Here is an 18381-nt window from a genome sequence, read left to right as displayed (position 1 = left end):
TTTAATAGCCGGTGGGACGGCGTGTGATAAACAAACGAAGGATAGGAAATTCGATTCGAGACGTTTCGACGTGCTTTATTCATGGCGCTCGAGCGCCGAAGAGATATTCGTGCGCTTCTTCGTTCACGGTGTTTTATCGCGTAATCAAGCCAAAAGCGAGATCTACGATCTCCGGATTCTGTCTCTCTCGCAGATGAGAGAGGAACAATCTTTGTTACGTTCCCGGCACAGTTCCTAAAGCTCGCTCCAGCAAGTGATAATACGGGAAACTACCCACGGGAATTATTTGGTACGAATACTACTAGAAGCGGAATATATTCAACAGGAAATGTAAGAAAAATTTTCATTATTTACACTTGCATCCGTTAATCTGTGCATTCTTTTCTTAGGCAAAATCAGTCTTTCATAAACGGAAATGTCGAAATTATTAAATATCAACAGTATTGTATAGTAAAATACCATTAAATTAATAGTATTATATTATAAAAGCCTATAAAATGCATATAAAGTGTTAACAATATTAAATTCATGTCAACATTTAAATTAGTAGTAATAACCTTATTTTTTAATACCTTACGAGATATTAGCGTAAAAATCGTTTAAAGTAGATATTTAGAAAGAATGTTGCTTTATATTTTTGTCATTTCTATTTTTTTTTGACATTGTTGGTTGAAAATGTCGGAGTTCGTTTCTGTTTTACGTTCCGTTTGTCCGGCTTATCTCGAGAACACCGTGTACATCAGGGACCGCCCTTGGGTACGACTCGGCAGCGCTCAACGAAATCGAGTTCTCGTCCGCTTTATCCGCCAGCTTTCGCCATTCGCTCGATAGAACGCGAAAACCCGCGAGAGGCATCGCTTATACGGAAGAACGGCTTCCGCTGTGTCACGAACATTGGACCGGCTCCAAGTCGCGAATCGATTGACCCCCAAAACCGATCGCATTCATAGGGTGTTTATAATCTACGCTTTCTTTGACTTTACGTCAATTTTTCCAAAGAAAAGTCCGAAAAATCAATAATTTTACAATTGTAAGGAATCACGAAAATAAAGTAGTTTGTTTAATCTTGGGATTTTGTTCCGTCGCGCATATACTTATGAAGATATCGATAAAAACATGAAATAATATCATGAAATAATATCATGAAATAATACTTATAAAAATCGATAGGTTTTCAAAACAAGATATCGCAAGATCTCGCAGATAAAAAAAAATTAATTTGAAATTGATCGAAGAGAAATGATTCGTCCGAGTCACCCTATGCCGCAACCCCTTCGTGAGATAACAGTAGGAAGAAGCACATTCCCGATAGAGCAGATAACTGCATCGCGATGCAGAGGCTCTGTCAGACAGTAGCATCCCCTGACATTTACATGCGGCGGAACAATCGTACGTCATCTCCGCGATAAAAGTTAGCTTCGTGATAACATGTGTGCATCGAGCGTCGACGGTTCTCGAGTATACAGGGTGTCCCGCAATTGATGGACATCGATATATTTGCAACAAATAAAATACGCAGCTTCTGTGAAATTTGTACAATTAACATTTATGTTTGAATCATTTTTGAAAATGAGAATAAATCTGAATTTTCACTCGCAGCCTTCGGCTTTTCAGATACTGGAAATAATTGGTCGACTCGTGTGCGTTTTTAGTTTCCTACACTTGCCATATCTGATTCGTATATATGTACATATATGTACATATAAAATAGATAAGTGTCAGACGGACTATCAAGTAACGGACGATGCGACATTCATAGCCGTTTAATGGTTATTACAGACAAACTTAGCGATGTGTAATTACGTAAATTATCGCATTACGTGTGCACAAACGCGATGGCAAATGGCACGAAACCGAGTATATCGCGCACAGTATAACAGCAAATTATAAATAATGCCCTTAACACATTATATGTATATATGCGACGACGAGGCTGTTTTGCGAACGCACGCATCGCGTGTACGTCATGAGTTTATGATGTTTACGACGGAGTCCAAATAACAGTGTCCACTTAATTTTAATCGAGGAATTACACCTCGATGTCGTGCTCGTAATCATAAAAGTGTTGTCTAATTAACACTCTGAGAATCATTTGAGGCACGTTCCCTGATATTGAAATACCCTTAATTAATTTAAGAATAAATCATATTACACGCACAATTTAGTATAGGAATATAAAATTGAAAACATATATCTTGAGTTTTTTTCAATCATTCCCGAGTGTAAATTTGTTACATCTAAACAAACAATATTCTATATCAAGCAATATTGTTGAATTAAAAATTGAAATTTTTATTTATGTTGCATACGCAAAAAAATATTTAATTTAGACGAGTTATACGAGTTTCGATTTAATCGGAATTATCCGATTAAAGTTATAATAAAAGATAAAGTTAAAATAACAGTTATCATGAAATTGCTGCGACACATGAAAAATACGATTTGCGATCATTAGATGTCTAGACGCGATGATGTAAAAAGTACATTTGCGTTGCAACTCGCGCTATAGCCGAGTACTATGCATTTCGAATGCATCAAATGCGCGCACACGCATATGTAATACAGCATCGAGTTTCCTCAGGAGGAAACCGGTCCTCTTGCAACGTAAGATTAAACTCGGATCGATTCCCGACTCGTCCGTCTCACACGTGTCAGCCTTGCTCGCGTTGCGCAATTCGCGTCCGTGCTTGCCTTGCGCAATAACGATGTATATCGTTTCACGAATCTGAATTATCAAATCAACGCGATATGAGACATGCGATACTTAGTTGTCGCTCGTACAACACCAACCGCAAAGTTTGTGCGATTATAATCGAATCATTCAAAAAATGATATATATTTATATAATTTCAAAACTTATATTGCTTTTTTTTTTTAGGAAACATAAAGCATATTTCGGTAGCATTAATAAATATGTCAAATATTTTTTTACGCGAATAAATGAGGCATGCAACTTCAAAATTACTTTCTTAACAGGCTGTTATAAAAAAAAAGGCAAATTGATCACTTATTTATATACAAGTTTCGAAAGTAAACTATCCATCGTGTTACATGTGAATGGCATTGCAAGATATCAGAGTTAAGTATTTGAAACCAAGATTAATTTAAAGATCTAAGGGAAAATTCAATTTTATCTCACAATCAGTTGATTTGTCTTTCTAAATACAAAATAAGAGAATTCAAATTTTTTTATTTTTTATTAATTAAAACATTAATGAAAAAAATAAAATTAGTAACAAAAATGTTTTACTTGAAAAGAATTTCGTATTTCTATAATTAAAAATAAACTTTCATTAAGAGTAAAAATTTTTTCATTTGGCAAAGTATTTTTTCATAAGAACGGTATAATAATTTTTCCAGATTTGGGTAAACGTATATTATAATAAAAGAGAAATTTGCACGGAGAGTTTGCATCAAAGTACCGACATATTTAATGAGTTTCGACAGTGCGCGCCTTGGTTTAAAAAAAATACATGGTACAAAGTTTTATGGTCAAATAATTTGGATTTGAATAGCGAGCTTTTTATATAACGTATTTTTTTGAATAATTTCTGAATTTAATGAGTTTCGTAACCACGCATACAATACATCTCTGGTTTAAAATCTAAATATATGTTTTTCCCGATTGTTTTTATGAATTTTCAACCGCGATACATCATGGTTTATCTCCGTAAAAATTGTGCCAATATGCATAGAGGGATTTGCGACAATTTTCACAGTAACTCGTTAAAATATCATACCGCCTGTTCGCGGCTGTTTAATCGCGAATACATATGTAACAGTATACTATTAATGCCAATTGACAATATCGGCGACAATATGTCTCAAGAAACAATGCATAACATTGCAAAGTTTCTCTGTGATCAAGTTGCTATTATGCACGCAAATTAGTAATTGATTGCATCGTTTGTTCGTTAAAATAACACATCGGCTTTTTTTTGCAAAATAAACATAATACAAACAAAAATAGATCGCAGGATAAATGTAAAACATTGCATTGCGTTCTGAAATATCGGGAAAATATTTGTGAGCACAAATATTTTTATTTTATTTCTTAAATAGAATCTAATTCTTAATTTTCTAAAAGAAGATTCTACATTCTAACATATTTGGTTTTAAAATAAAATAATTTTCTTTTAACATTATCATTGTAATAAATAAATATAGACATACAGTAGTACAGTAACAAGTAATAATTAGAGGAAAAAACATTGCGATAATATTGCATATACTTTGCTTATTAAATAAAATTCTCTTATCACAAATCATTTTTAAGTCGTTAATCATTTAAGTTGTTAAGTCAAGAAACAGAACTGATAAAATAAATACTCTCTACACTAAAAATGCGTTATCAATAACTACGTAATTGCGTTTGATTTTTTACTAAAAATTGTTATCAATATCTATGCAATTCAATTGATTCTGCGATCACTTTCAGACATTTCGATATCGTATCTATATCGATGTGCTTTTTTACATCTTCCACGCATATACATAAACACACAGCCAATTTTCTTCTTTACTGCTCTAATTCATTTACAGCACAATGTTTTGCTGTTAGCAAAATAGGTTTGCTTCCCTTTCTATGTACAAAAAAAATCGAAAAAAGTGGATTATGTCCAAAACGTTTCAGCAAAGTGCAATATGAATGCGGAAATAATTTACGTCAAATTCCATTTTCTCCGCCAAAAAGTCATGTTTTATACAAAGAAAATTTCATTTATCTATTTGATTCGGTGACAACCACAAAATACATTTTTAAACAATGTTAAAAAATTGTCTATTTTAATGTTGTTGTATTAATTTGAAAGCTTATTACATTATTCTATTATTTTGTGTTCTCTAACATGATATATATATGCATTTTTACATATCAAATGGTTAACATTAAACCCAGTGATACTTGGAAAGTATCGAATAGAACATTTTTCAAACATGCTTCTTCCCAGTTCTACACGTACTATCATAGTCGGAGGAAACATGCCATGCATATTTATATAGCATAAATTATACCGGAAAGCGTATCTACTTTTTTTGCTGCACTTCTTTAAAAGTACAAACCGAGGTACGCTAAATATAGATATTCTCGACGTTGCCATGCGAATCATACTTCTATCTACCAGTGCGTGTATGTGTCGCGAATGCTAGCTGTCGAAATAAATAAATTCTGTATTAAAAAAACAAGCAACTGCTGCCAATTCGCGCGATTAATGAATTTTGAAATTTTCACACCGATGCGGAATTAAACTTGTACGAAGCAATCCAGTGCGATATACGAGATCGTTCCTCTTTGAAAGCAGCTCGATCGATTGGATATATGCCAATGATATTACTAATTCTACAAATATGAGAGACGATATAGATAATCAGAATTTTCTCTAAAAAGCGAGAGAGATTTTTGTATATCAAAAATATCAAAGATTAAATTGAAAAATTCTAGAATTAAAATTTAGAAATTCTACTTTGTCTAATACGGTAAAATTGATACGGTAAAATATAAAATTCTAATGTGTAGCTTGACAATATTTTAACATAAAATATATGCGCAAAAAAGAATAACGTGGACATAATATGCATAAAATTACTGATTTAATAGACATTAGTAAATAATAAATATAAATATATTAGAGATTTAAGAGCTTATATAATAGTTACTTTGGTACAACCGAATAGTATTTTATCGATTTTTACTTCGGGAGACCCTAAAACGGCGTGTCCCACCTTGACTTGTGTAAAATAAACGGCAATTATAAACCGACATAATAAATAGACAAGGTAGTTATTTATTCCTGCCTGCAAATCCCTTAAGGGCACGTAGTGCACGTAAATAGTGTACGTACGTGGAATATAAAGTATACGTACTAGCTTACATCGTTGGCTGGAAAGTTCGGACATATTTTAACCACGAATCGTACTGAAACTCTCGACTGAAATACGCACTTTATTTTCAATATGAGTCTCCCTTTTCACTTAATCTATGCGCCGGAAAGGCGAGAAGAGAGCTCATTTACTGCAAAAGCCGAATGGCGAATAAAAATGAATAGGAACGAATGAAGTCCCAACTCAATATTTCGCAGCAATCAAATGAAATATTTAAATTACTCCGTTTTAGAATAGCACTCTGCAATTTTTAATGTATGAAGTATCTCAATTTTAGAATTTTATTTTTTCGAAATTCACGATAACCAAGTAAACTTAATTAGATTAATTTTAATTAAGTAAAAGTTCGTTCTCTTTTAAAAATTCTTAAAAATTCTTAAAAGATAAATTCAAGACTGAAATTAAATCGGACATTTTTACTTTTTAGCTTACAGTTTCTGTTCGTTATTATTTGCTACCATATGTCAAAGATTTATCAATGTATTTCCTTTCTACGTTTCGCAACGCGCGATATACATACTGCTTGCGTGAGAGTAAGCGGAAACAATGCGGTCATGTAACTATAAGGCAGTAGAAAACAGGTGCCGTTGCCGCGAATGCTGACGCCGTCGTCGACGTCGTCGATTTAAAGCGGCCGTCGACGGGACGTAATTGGTCCGATAACAATCCACGATCCGTGCGGCCGGCGGATGCGATGCGCGCCTGCCGCGCTGTAAGCGACCGTGATAAAGCGGGCCCGCGTAGAATAAATGATCATGATCGTGCTGCACCAAAACCAAAGTGCCATGCCGTAATCGATTCGAAACCGAGATAAAGTATGTCTGAGGTTCTAAGTATAAAAGTGTGGTTTGATAAAAGATAATTTTGCGGTCTCTAAAAAAGATTATACATACAACAACACTCATTTGATATAGAATGCATTAATATTTTAAATGAGAGATGCAATAAGTTTTCACGTCGACACGTGTAGTGGCATTACTTTCGCAAACTGAATTATATAAATATATCGTACAAGAGAAAATCCACTTTCAATATTGGAAATCAATTACCGTAAAATATTGTAACAAAAATTGAAGAATTTTAAAGCAAATTATGTCTCAAAGATATCCGATACAAACAAAAGTTTGTTTTTTAGTTCCAGTTATTGTATATTGTGCTTCATACAAACTTTCTATCAATTTTATAAACAGAGATTTAATTCGAGATTCAATATAACAAAATATTCTTTAAACATTTGTGATAAAATATCAATCTTCGAAGAATCGAATTCCACTATATAAAAAATCTATAACAGAAGATTTAATACGAATAATCCTAAAATATTTAACACAATTTAAAAAATCCTAATAAATTAAGAAAAAGTATATACGCATTTCCTGCTTCAAGAATCATCGCCTAACTGAGATTTATCTGCGACTCATCCTGTCTGGAGTTGCGAAACGGCACATGCGTAAGAAACGTAATCTATTCGGGTTATATAGCTAATAAAACCACACAATGCGCAATTTGGTCATCGTCGATGAATGGATGTAAAATCCCTCAAGACATTTTCCTCGCTCATGATATAATGGGGAACCAACGCGCGGTTGAATGGTAACAACAATCGTTCTTCGCGGCACGAATCGAGTGAGCACTATGAAAGGCATAAATCGCTATCGTTTGAGCGAGTGCATGACTTTTATACATGCAAAACGCGATAATGGCGAGAAATACGTTTCATTGCGACTATTAAGAGTAGTCGATACCTCTCTCCATGCTCCTTACGTACACACTGCAGAATAATTGCTGTTCGCGGCAAACCGCTTTTTGCTTTGATGGATGAGTAGCGTAAATAAATATGTTTCTTCCTAATGATGCAGTAGCTTTTTACATAATTATTCTAAAAAAAACTTGCTGTTCACGGAACTACGCTTCTAATTAACGTTTCAATGTTATAACGAAAAAAATTTCACTAGGAGAAATTCATTATTAAAAGAGAAATTATGAAAAATATATTTATGTAATTATATGTTTTAAAAACACGCAAAATTTCACTTCAACAAATCTACGACATTGAAAGATTTATATTTTCAGATTCAAAGCAGACTTCCATCAAAATTCTGTTCAATTTAATCGCCATTCCCGGCAATATAATTAAAAATTTTTTTAACGTCGCGAAAGCAGTCGCTTCGAACGTTATTCGATATGATCATATCAAAGTGAAATTTGCACGATATTCGGCGAGCTGCAAACAATAAACCGACTGAAATCAACGCTTTGCTTCGTACCATGAAAACAGGCTCGTATATTTTGACGATAACGCGGCCGATGGAATACTTCACAGACTTCGAAAATCTCCAAAATGTCGTCCACGGAACAACACGCTGTGATAAAAAATAATTTACAGACTAAGCGATGACTCCGCGTACCGCGCGATCAATTATCGTACATACATACATATAGAGCAGTGACAGTTACACGCTGACGTTAGTTGGGGGGCGTTACGATTTATGACAGCGCGATGAGTGCCTGCGTTGTGGTCCATTTATGTGAAACGATTATAGTATATCGTTATTATTTCGACATATCTCATCGATAAAAAACGCCATTTTTTGTGATTACTAAGCTATTTCACATAAATAAATATTTTATCTCGCTTGAAAGTTCACACTTCGTGTAACTCTTAATTAAAATAAACCAAAATAAAAGTCTCAAGAGTAAAAAATATCTTAAAACAATATGAATAAGCAATATACTAGTAATATTTCATCAAACTCAGTCGAATCAAATATTCGAATTTCGTAAAAAGTAAATAACAAGTTCGCAAAGTATGCAAAAATATTTTATATTAAAACAGTATTGTTATATTTTTATGTTTATAAATAAAAAAACATAAAATGGCGATAAATCAGAAAACAAAATTCCAATTCTCGTTGGAAATATTTATGAAACATATTAAAACAAAACAGAGTTGCTCAATGCAAATCTTTTTTTATATTTTCCTTTTACTTTTTTTCATTTATTTATCTCTTTTTAATCTCCTCCATTTACGTAGGTATAACTTCTTCTAAAAAAGCATTATTAATAAGAAATACTATTGTTGTAGAAATACTATTATACTATTATTTAAAAAATTAATTTTTTCAAAGATTCCAAGTATATTAGCCGCATATCATGAATACAATGAGAGCAGCGACATGCTAAGCACGACATGTGTCATCCTATCAGTCAATCTGATCAATGCCACACGATCCGTTCGCTTTTATCCTAATGGACGACTTCTTGACGATAGTGCTATCTATCATTTAGGGCAAGCTTGATCCATGTCGAGTTGAGTGTATACACGTCGCGCGTACAAAGAATATGAGTCCGACCGGCTGTCATTATTTATACATAGTACTTTTAACCGCCAGACGACAATTATTGAATTTTTCCCGATAGGAATTCTCGCGCGAAAATAGCACGCGATAATTAGACGTGTGAAGAGTTATGCAATAATTAGACACGTGAAAAATTGATCATTGATAAAAGATGTACAGGGGGGGAGTAGTAAATCGAGAGAAATATTAAAAGCCGATTAAAGATTTATACGCATCAGGATAAAATATTTAAACAATTAAAATTATATTAATAACTGAAATGTAAAAGCGTAATGTTGAAAATATGAATGCGGCGGATGCCATATCGAAATGTTATTATGATAAAATATTTCGGTAATCGCAATATGATATTCACGACGTGTCACTTGATATGTTAATCGCGATATCATTCCGGGAATGCGATATTCCGCGAAGAATGCCGAAGTTTAGCTGTTGAATAAATACGGGCCGACCTACGTGCAAATTCTACGCAGAGACACTATTCATTTCACTCTTGTCCTACCTCTTTCGCCTTCAGATTTTCCCGTCGTGCTTATGTATATGAAAGCCAAATGAAATAAACCGTAATACACAGAGGCGTATAATTTGCACGCTACGTTGCCGAGGCTTCGCAATCGCGAGTATTCGTACAGGCTGGCTTTCAAATGTATCAAGCGAGTTTTGCGTCTCGTCGCAGCCCACGAAATTACTAATGGTGGCACCGTGTAGCAAGCCGGCTCGAGGAACATCTGGCGCGTTAAGTAACGCGCGGCTACTGATTGCAACCAGGAAACATATATTCGCAACGCTTTGCAAACAAATCTGTCGAGAGTATGTTATTTTTGGCATGAATGAATATACGGCGTGCATCAAGAACTATTCTTTTCAACTAATGCTATTATTTATTTCAGCGAAATAATTAAAACAAGTAAATGATTTATTTGAATATCGAGGACTATATAGAGTATTTATCCAAATCTTGGCAAAAAGTTTATAGAGAATTTTCTAACTTTTCACGCGCATTTTCGATCAATGTCCAGAGAAAAAGAGAGCATTTCTTGCATGCAAATTTAAAATAAATTGGTTTGAGCTTCTTAATGTTTCTTATTCATGCTCGTAGAGAAAGTATTAAAAGCCACTCTACTTTTAAATATCAAGTTTGAAAAAGTACTGAAAAGAAGTGAAGAGCTAATTAACCGATCACAAAATAAAAGCAAAATCTTCGCGAAGACACTTTCAAGAATTTTTAATTGTCGATAAAATTTCCCGAGTATCCCTTGATTTCTTCCAAGTAGAAAGAAAATTCCTCCGGAAAGAATTCCGGTTTTTCAGGTTTTTTCCGGATAAACACCATATTTTATAAGCGTGTGAAGATGAAAGCATTTTCGCGGATGCATGTAAATGAATTTTAATATCTCGAGTATAAAATAATATCTATTTTAAATAGTAATATATAGCTAATAAATAAATTATTAACTCAGCATTAATCAGCGAGCAATAATTAGCAATCTCAATAATAACACAATTATAATACGTGATATCAAGTGTGGCTACTTTAAATAATTTCCGCGTAATAATTGCTGGAAATAATTTCTTCTCAAAATCGAAGAGTTCAAATTACCGGCAATCAACGAATATTACTTAAATGCGGAACAATGCGCCAATTAAATGATGGGCCATTTAAGTAATACCCACCAATTACAGTTAATACCTCGTTCTAGCAAGCCTAGAAATTCCCCAGCTGTTCACCGTCGATGGAAGATTAATACTGTCTATTTAGGCCAGATTGCGTCGGCCAGGACTGTATGTTAACTAATCCTAGATTAGCGGTTCGCTGTCGTTTTCTACATTACAGCTCAATGCGCAATATGGCGAAACGAGATTCAGTCAATCAGGCTTAGTGCCGGTCATTGCTGACAATTTATTAAAACGTGTATTATCACGTAAAAATGTGTTATACAAAACATTATGTAAATATAGAAAAGTTACTTTCAATTAATCATGTCAACTGAGAAGATAAAATGTATTATAAACTTATCCATACAAAGAGATAGAAGATTTTAATTCAACATTTCTCTAATTTAATTAATATGGTTATTTCTGAAATTTATAATGAAAAGGTTTATATTAAAAGAGTTTGAGTTTTGAGTGAAAATTTCTAAAAAAAAAAAGTTGCATCAGAGAGGAGGTTAAAGGACGAGCATCGCGAATAGTGCTAGGCGCTACGTAATCGTTACAAATTTGCCAGCTACATTCCGAAGTGGCAGTTCCCCTTCAATTCTCGTTCTTGCACGAGACCTTACGTAATCTCTTACCTTTCTCACTTTCTCGCCTCTCTTTCTCCCTCTCTCTTTCAGCGACGCTCGAGTTTGCGAGTCTTCAGAGTCCGCCCACGTGTCAGATAGCTCATCTCTTTCTCTCTATACCGATCTCTATCTTGCTCTTTCACCTTCCCTCGCAGTTCGAGCTAAGAGGCAGCCTTGGCCTTTGAGGTTTCAAACGAGATCCATCGAAGCCCTCTTTTAGGTCGACTCGTCCTCTTCTTTCTCTATTGATCCTAGAATACATGTCGTCACACTGAGAACTCTAGCATGTCAATAGCAGGCACCCCATGTGCCATTTTAACGCTTCTAATAGGGTGATCTTTTCCTCATTGATCTACCCTTATTGTACTTTTCTTTTTTCATTTACGATTACAATTATTCGCTGATTGACATATACGAGAGTAAGTCAAAGAGTCGCAACATTATCTATAAATCGCAGTAATGAAAAAAAAAGTTTAAGAAATAAAAAAATCTTTAAAAAAAATTCCTTAACTTTTTGACTTTTTCTCGTATGTTAAATATTTTACTAAATATTTGATTACGAAAGACAAAAGTGTGTGTGTAAAAAGTTACGAAAAGTCACGACATTAAAAATAAAATTTCGAATACTTTTCTTCCATCTTTGAGACTCGGTTGAGTCATAAATAACTTCCCTTGCGGTAGCAAATATTTATCAAAGAAACGGAAGTTGTTCATGATTCAACGCAATATATAGTGTATCTACGATTAAAAGTACAAACGTTCCATAACAATGTTTTAAATAAAAAGCGCACGGAAAATCAAGTTTGGGATTAAATATTATTCGATTGTATTCAAAGAATTTATTCGACAAAATGAGTTCGCGACAGATAACCTACGGATATCCCAGGATGTGGTATTCTGGAATAAAGGACACCCGACGTGACCGAAATAAAGGCCGAAATATTCGAACGAAGTGGCGCCGATGCAGGAACTGACCTTCTCAATGCAACCGGTTTTACATTCACAGCCCCCCTCGTCCCCCTTCCGCAACGCAAGCGGGATCCCTTACTCGGCATTCACTGAATATATAGCAGCCGCACCGTTTCAATGTCCCTTCTTACAAGAATGGACCGCACAATTTGTCCCCAAGCTATTCGTGTCTCTTGCGAAATCGCGCGATCGTAAATACGGAACCGTTTCTGTTCTGGTGCCAAGAACACGATTGTTGACACCGTTGTTATTATAGAAATTGCAATGCCAATATTTAGCGTGAGATTATTAACGTATAGCACAATTTTTATCAATTTTTTCATCAATTTAAAATAGATATTTTTTTAGAAAAAATTTAAGTAGCTTGTTTATTGAGTAAATTGTCAATAATGTGTCTTTCTATATTTTAAATTATATTGAATTGACATTTACACGAGGCGATTACAAAGATAAATATATACAATATTTATAACTACTACTTTTCAGACTTTGTCGCAGTTTCAATCAACAATTACTCACCTGACAGTCAATGTCAAGGCAGTGTTCTTCTCACTTGAGAGTCCGATTTAAATGTCACTTTTGCAAACGTTGCAACTTGCAAATCGCATCACGTACGCGCGTCGAAAGTATGCGGATCTTTTATCTCGGTTATCCAGCGAAACGTGACTCGCTTGGCGAATAGCGCGATGAAACCGCCAGTATGAAACAGACGAAAAATCGAATCCGGAAAACACGAAAACGCACGAACCGCACGAAACGCTCCTCTTCGCGAGAAGTCTCGGCGCAGACTGAGCTCAAGCGCAGCTCGCCGAAGCCGGCTACCTAGTAGTCAGCGCGCACGGCTGTAGGTTGGTGCGCGCTGGCTGGGGGTCGGCGCGTCGATTGGTCGTGAACCTATATATTGTAAATCAAATAATCTGACCGTAGACGTGAAAGATAACATTGTAAGTCGTAAGAAGTTAAATTTAAAATTTATGAAAAACTTATTATTATATACGTAGGTTTTCCGCACGGAAAACACGAATGTTAGACGATCAAGAAATCGTCGAGACAATATGATGAATTTTTTAGAGCTATTTATGCTAATAAAAGTTGACAATTTTGCAATTTAAAATACAGTTAAATATGTGGAAAAACAAATAAAACATTAATAAAGTCCCGGATAAATTCTAGCTGAGCTCAATAAAGTATCTAATTTTGTGTTATCCCAATTATATATTGGATTATTGGTTTTTTGTACTAATTAGATTCAAGTAATAATTTTGAATATTCTATGTTATATTTGTGGAAGTATAATATTTCGCACATCGGACGTACGTCGATCCGAGCCGTATTAGAGGCGAGTCGACGGTTTATGTTGGTCTAACTATGTGTATTGTTTAATTTATGTGTGTATTATTCAACGAGGTCAGCGATGTTTTGAGGAGCGATGCTTTCGACCGACGATGACGATCTCGTTTTAAAGGAGAGAACGTCCGCGACCGAGAGAACAACTCTGATCTTCCGTATCTTATAATTTTTACTTTAATAAATCTACTGGTTTTAAATAAAATAAATTAGTTAATAACCAACCAGAAATCCTACATATTCTTTTATTAAAAAATTTTCAAAGATGAGAAACAAATATAATTCTTTATTATGAAACGATATATATATTTTTCCAGAAGGTTCTATTTTGAATAAATCTATTTTGCAAAAGAATATTTCGCAAAGAATATGTCGATCGCGAAATATATACCAAAGCATGCCAAGAAGCACTTTCAATAATTCAAGAGCTTACATTGTCCTCTCAAAGCTACAAAGAAGTGGTGACAAAAAGGTTCGTTGCACATTAAATTAAAACGAGCAGCATTGTCGCACATCCGCGACTTTGAATACGACGTAACAGCCTTAGCGAATGCAAAACGCGGCAGTGCACGAACTCCTCGGTCTAGTGCGTCTGACTACGTTTCCTGCGTGAAATTAAAATATGAAAGGACGTATGAAAAATATCGCGCGACCTTCGACGCCAAAGGCAAATGATAGAAATCAATGTCATCCCATTTTTATCCGTGCGACACGCAATGCGCGACTCGAAGCTCGTTCCGCACCATTTTACACGTTGTGCAGCGCAATTCTATTTTCGTGCCACTCGTTAAAAAAGCTCGCTCAGACTTTTACTTCGCATTTAGACATCTTTTGTATCGCGAGAGCGAACAATGCACCTAAAATCCGAGCATTTTCAGCAAATGCGAACAGCGGAGTTATTCTGAATTGTCCTTTTAAGATACGCGCGCTTTTGAATGTGTTTCGTGATACCGTGCGAATGTGTGCCCCGTCTCTCACTCGGAAAACAATGCGTACGTGCATAAAACGACAAAACTCGGCAGATTAGGAAGAATGCATTACGCGCGCGCTTACTCGCACGGCATTACCGCGCGCGCGAGCGCACCTTACAAAAGCCCCTCCCGTCCAGGTCCACGGAGCTTCTACCTTCCAAATCCTATTTTGCGACGGCTTTCCCATTCGGCTCGTCGCGGCGTTAAAAACTTTTGAGACTACCGAGGCGGACAGTTTGTCGGTTTTAGTTCGTGCCTAGAGAATCCAGCAGGATCCAATAAAAAAAACATGCATGCGTCCGAATGTAGCAGAAAATCTCGCAAATTGCCCTCGGCGGACTTACTCTGTACTTCTTTGCGTGCTGAAGTCCCTAACAAAATATTGATGTTAGTATAGCTATAAAATATTCTGAAAGTACACAGTGTAATTCCCCCCAAGAGTCTCTTGTCTTTTTTATTATTGATAATTAGATGCGACATTATATTTACAGCTTTTCAATTCTTAATATTATTTTAATGACTGATCATCAAACTGAAACTTCGCGGATTTTTTCGGAGAAATTTAATTATGTTAAAAATTTTAATAACGCAAGAGAGAGAACAGAATTGGCTTATTTTTATTTATAACTTGAAGAATATTAATATGTTGATATATTTTTTAAAGCAAAAACGTCAAATTGATTGACAAACTCGGAAATACGTAAATAACTTACCACTTTTTATGCTACATTTTCCATTTCCCTCATTCACTTGAATATTCAGTCAATCAAAATAACGTAAGATATATTATATATTTCAATTTTCATCTCTGCACATATTTTTCTCTTCATTTAGCCAGTATTAATAAAAAAAAAGTAAACAAAAAAATCGTAACATATTCTAATTTCCTGACTCTTCGTTAGCCACAGCGTGATCAAACCAGTATTTTCAAGGCGGACAAAACGCAATTGCATGTTCACTCGTACGCGTGAATGAGCTACCATCGTGCTACCATAACGTCAACATCCCCACCCGTAAACGTGCAACTATAACTGCGCTAATATTAAACATGTGCGGCTATTTTGTACACGAATCTGCGCGAACCTCGACCCTTCGCCTGCCCTCCCACCTCCCGATTCGTGTTTATTGTTTGCACCATCTCTCGTTTCTGCTCAGCTGGTTAATAACGAGCCCGCTTGACGTCCCTGGAACTTTTCGTTATTGATGCGGATTGTCCATCATGGTCGCTGACGGCCATTAGTCTCGCATCACTTCCCAAGTTATTGCTTCTTCGGGAAAAAAAGGTAAAAAAATATATTGAAATAAAAAAATTAACTGTAAAAAGGCAAGATACTAAATTAAAATATAAAATAACTTTTATGCAAAGAAGCAGGATGCGTATTAGAACAGAAAAATTTTATCCAGTAAGATATTAAGAGTTAATAAAATTGTTATTATATAAAAAAAACATTAACATAATAAAAATTGGCTTCAAATAATCAAATACTTGGGGAAATACGAATGCACAGCAAAGATGAAAAAGATTTGAATCAAAGTTACCAGTTTACCGGTGAACTTAACGACTTAATCGATATATCTAGCATCAAGAACGAGAATTTATGCATACATTTTATTTGTCGCGCGAAAGAGTGAGTGTGCACGCTTATCGCGATGATCGCGTTCGCGCTTCGCGGCAAAGCCGACAGGCAAATCCTGTTCCACGCTTCACGAGTGCACTTGGCGTATCTCTGCGAGATCTCACGCGCGGTTAAAGGCCGGCGTGCCAGACGTCGTTTCAGACGGCATTTCCAACCGGGCGTAATTAAACGACGAAAGGTAAAAAATGTGTTCCGGCAAAAATCTCATTTGCACCAGTAATTAGGAAAATGAGCGCTAATATGTGAATTGCAAATATGGGAAGAACTAAATTAATCGTGTACATCATTTTGCATTGTTGTACGTCAAGTACTTGCGAAACCGTTAGGGGAGAAATAACGAGATAAAACAATATTTTACATATTTTGCAGAAATATTAAATACTTTTAACACGCAGCAATATATACACGAAAGTTTAATTATCTCGACAGAAAAGATATATTCTTTTAGGTCACACAATTTATAATTAAAAGTAGCCGTAATCATTGTTAGAATTTTAAAGAGGAATTAAGTAATGTATTACCTTGAAACTTTTAAATTATTTCTCGTTGCTCGCGTGAAAACTCTGAACAACATTGAGAAGAAGCTCTTTGTAACGTTTTCGTTTCATCATATTTTGGAATATTTCTCGGCTATTTTTGATGGTGCAATTTGGTGATTTTTTTGTAACGCTCTAAGGACGTCGAGAGATTAATGGCACAACGGTGGCGAAATAAATATCTTATTCGCAAATGCAATTAGACGTAATTATCGCACATGGGCATTGAACACCGTTTTTGCATCCATGTGGATCCGAGCTTTTCCGTGACGTGTAATTAACGTAACCGCGCGCGCACAGCTGAGCTATCCGTTTGCTACATCTCCGCGCAAATGCACGTGTCGCGTAACGCCGGCAATGCAACGCCCGTCCGGTGAAGTTCTCACGGGAATATTCACGTGCGCGCGAGTTTGCGTCCGGTGTACCTTCTCTGGGTGGCAGGGACGTGTCTACGGTGTCCCATTATTACACAATTTCCGATTAAACGATAATCTTTCCGAGTTGGATATCAAGTTTTCACTAATTTATACCCAAACGGCCGATCAATATGAGCAAAGATATTATCAAAATTAAATAATTTCCAGAAGGCATTAAAAACAGCTCTGACTTTACAATTAATGGTAATTTATAAACTTTTAATTGTGTTTTTTTCAGTAGAATATACATTGAATTATAATAAATCCTAAGTTTGAACAAAAACTTTCGGGGGTTTATTGAAAATCTGTGAAACGTATATATTGATGTATTTAAATGTATTTGCTATTAATCACTTAGTAATTAAAAACAGGCGCAAGATTTCTGTCCCTCCCGAAACGTTCTACGTGTACTTTTATATGTCAGCACAAATATTGTATTAGAAAATAATTTCAATTCTCTCTCACACGAGTGATAAATAAGTTTATTATAATTTTCGGAGTGAGATATAAGCAGATATGATGCGATAAAAAGAAATGACAATAAATACAGATAGGCGGGGTCTTAAGACGCAACGGTACGGCGTTGCTAGACGCGCGTTGTATTATGCATGACCGGAGTGTTAAGTATGAAGAACAGGGAGGCGGAATGCACCTTAGGGCGCGGGATGCATGGGACTACGCTAACACCTCTGCGCGGCCTCTCAGAGGAGACAATGCAACCTGACATCCGCCACTTTAAATCAAGCTCTGTGCAGAACCGACTGCTTCCACTTTTAACGCAACATTCCAAGCTCATTTGCTATCCATAGCGATTTAACGGACTCGACATGGATTCCTTTAAGATGGATAACTTCTTTTCATTGGGGTCCATTGAACTCTGCTTATTGCGCATTGCACGACGCATTGCGTGTAGATAATTTTTTTATTGTATTTATAGATTAAGTTAATTGCTGCATGAAAATTAGTAATTAAATAATGATA

The 18381-nt window shown here is 35.4% G+C and overlaps 1 protein-coding gene across 3 annotated transcripts in view; it reads right to left on the bottom strand.

The window, feature by feature from the left end:
- Window positions 1-18381, bottom strand: part of beta4GalNAcTA (beta1,4-N-acetylgalactosaminyltransferase A) — a 101570-nt gene that overhangs the window by 65986 nt on the left and 17203 nt on the right. The window contains exons 1-2 of one of the 3 annotated variants that reach the window (XM_012363568.2): window positions 13013-13302; window positions 11534-11775 (exon numbers count right to left, since the gene is read on the bottom strand). The exons of 1 other annotated variant lie outside the window; for it this stretch is intronic. The gene's annotated coding sequence lies outside the window, so the exon portion shown is untranslated. Of the gene's footprint in view, window positions 1-11533; window positions 11776-13012; window positions 13303-18381 lie in introns of those variants that run through there. One more of the 3 variants, XM_012363569.2, reaches the window with a different exon arrangement.

The sequence above is a fragment of the Linepithema humile genome, chromosome 7 (genome assembly GCF_040581485.1).
Source record: "Linepithema humile isolate Giens D197 chromosome 7, Lhum_UNIL_v1.0, whole genome shotgun sequence".
Lineage (NCBI taxonomy): Eukaryota > Metazoa > Arthropoda > Insecta > Hymenoptera > Formicidae > Linepithema > Linepithema humile.
The sequence above is the reverse complement of the archived record's forward strand: the minus strand, read 5'-3'. Positions and strand labels throughout refer to the sequence as shown.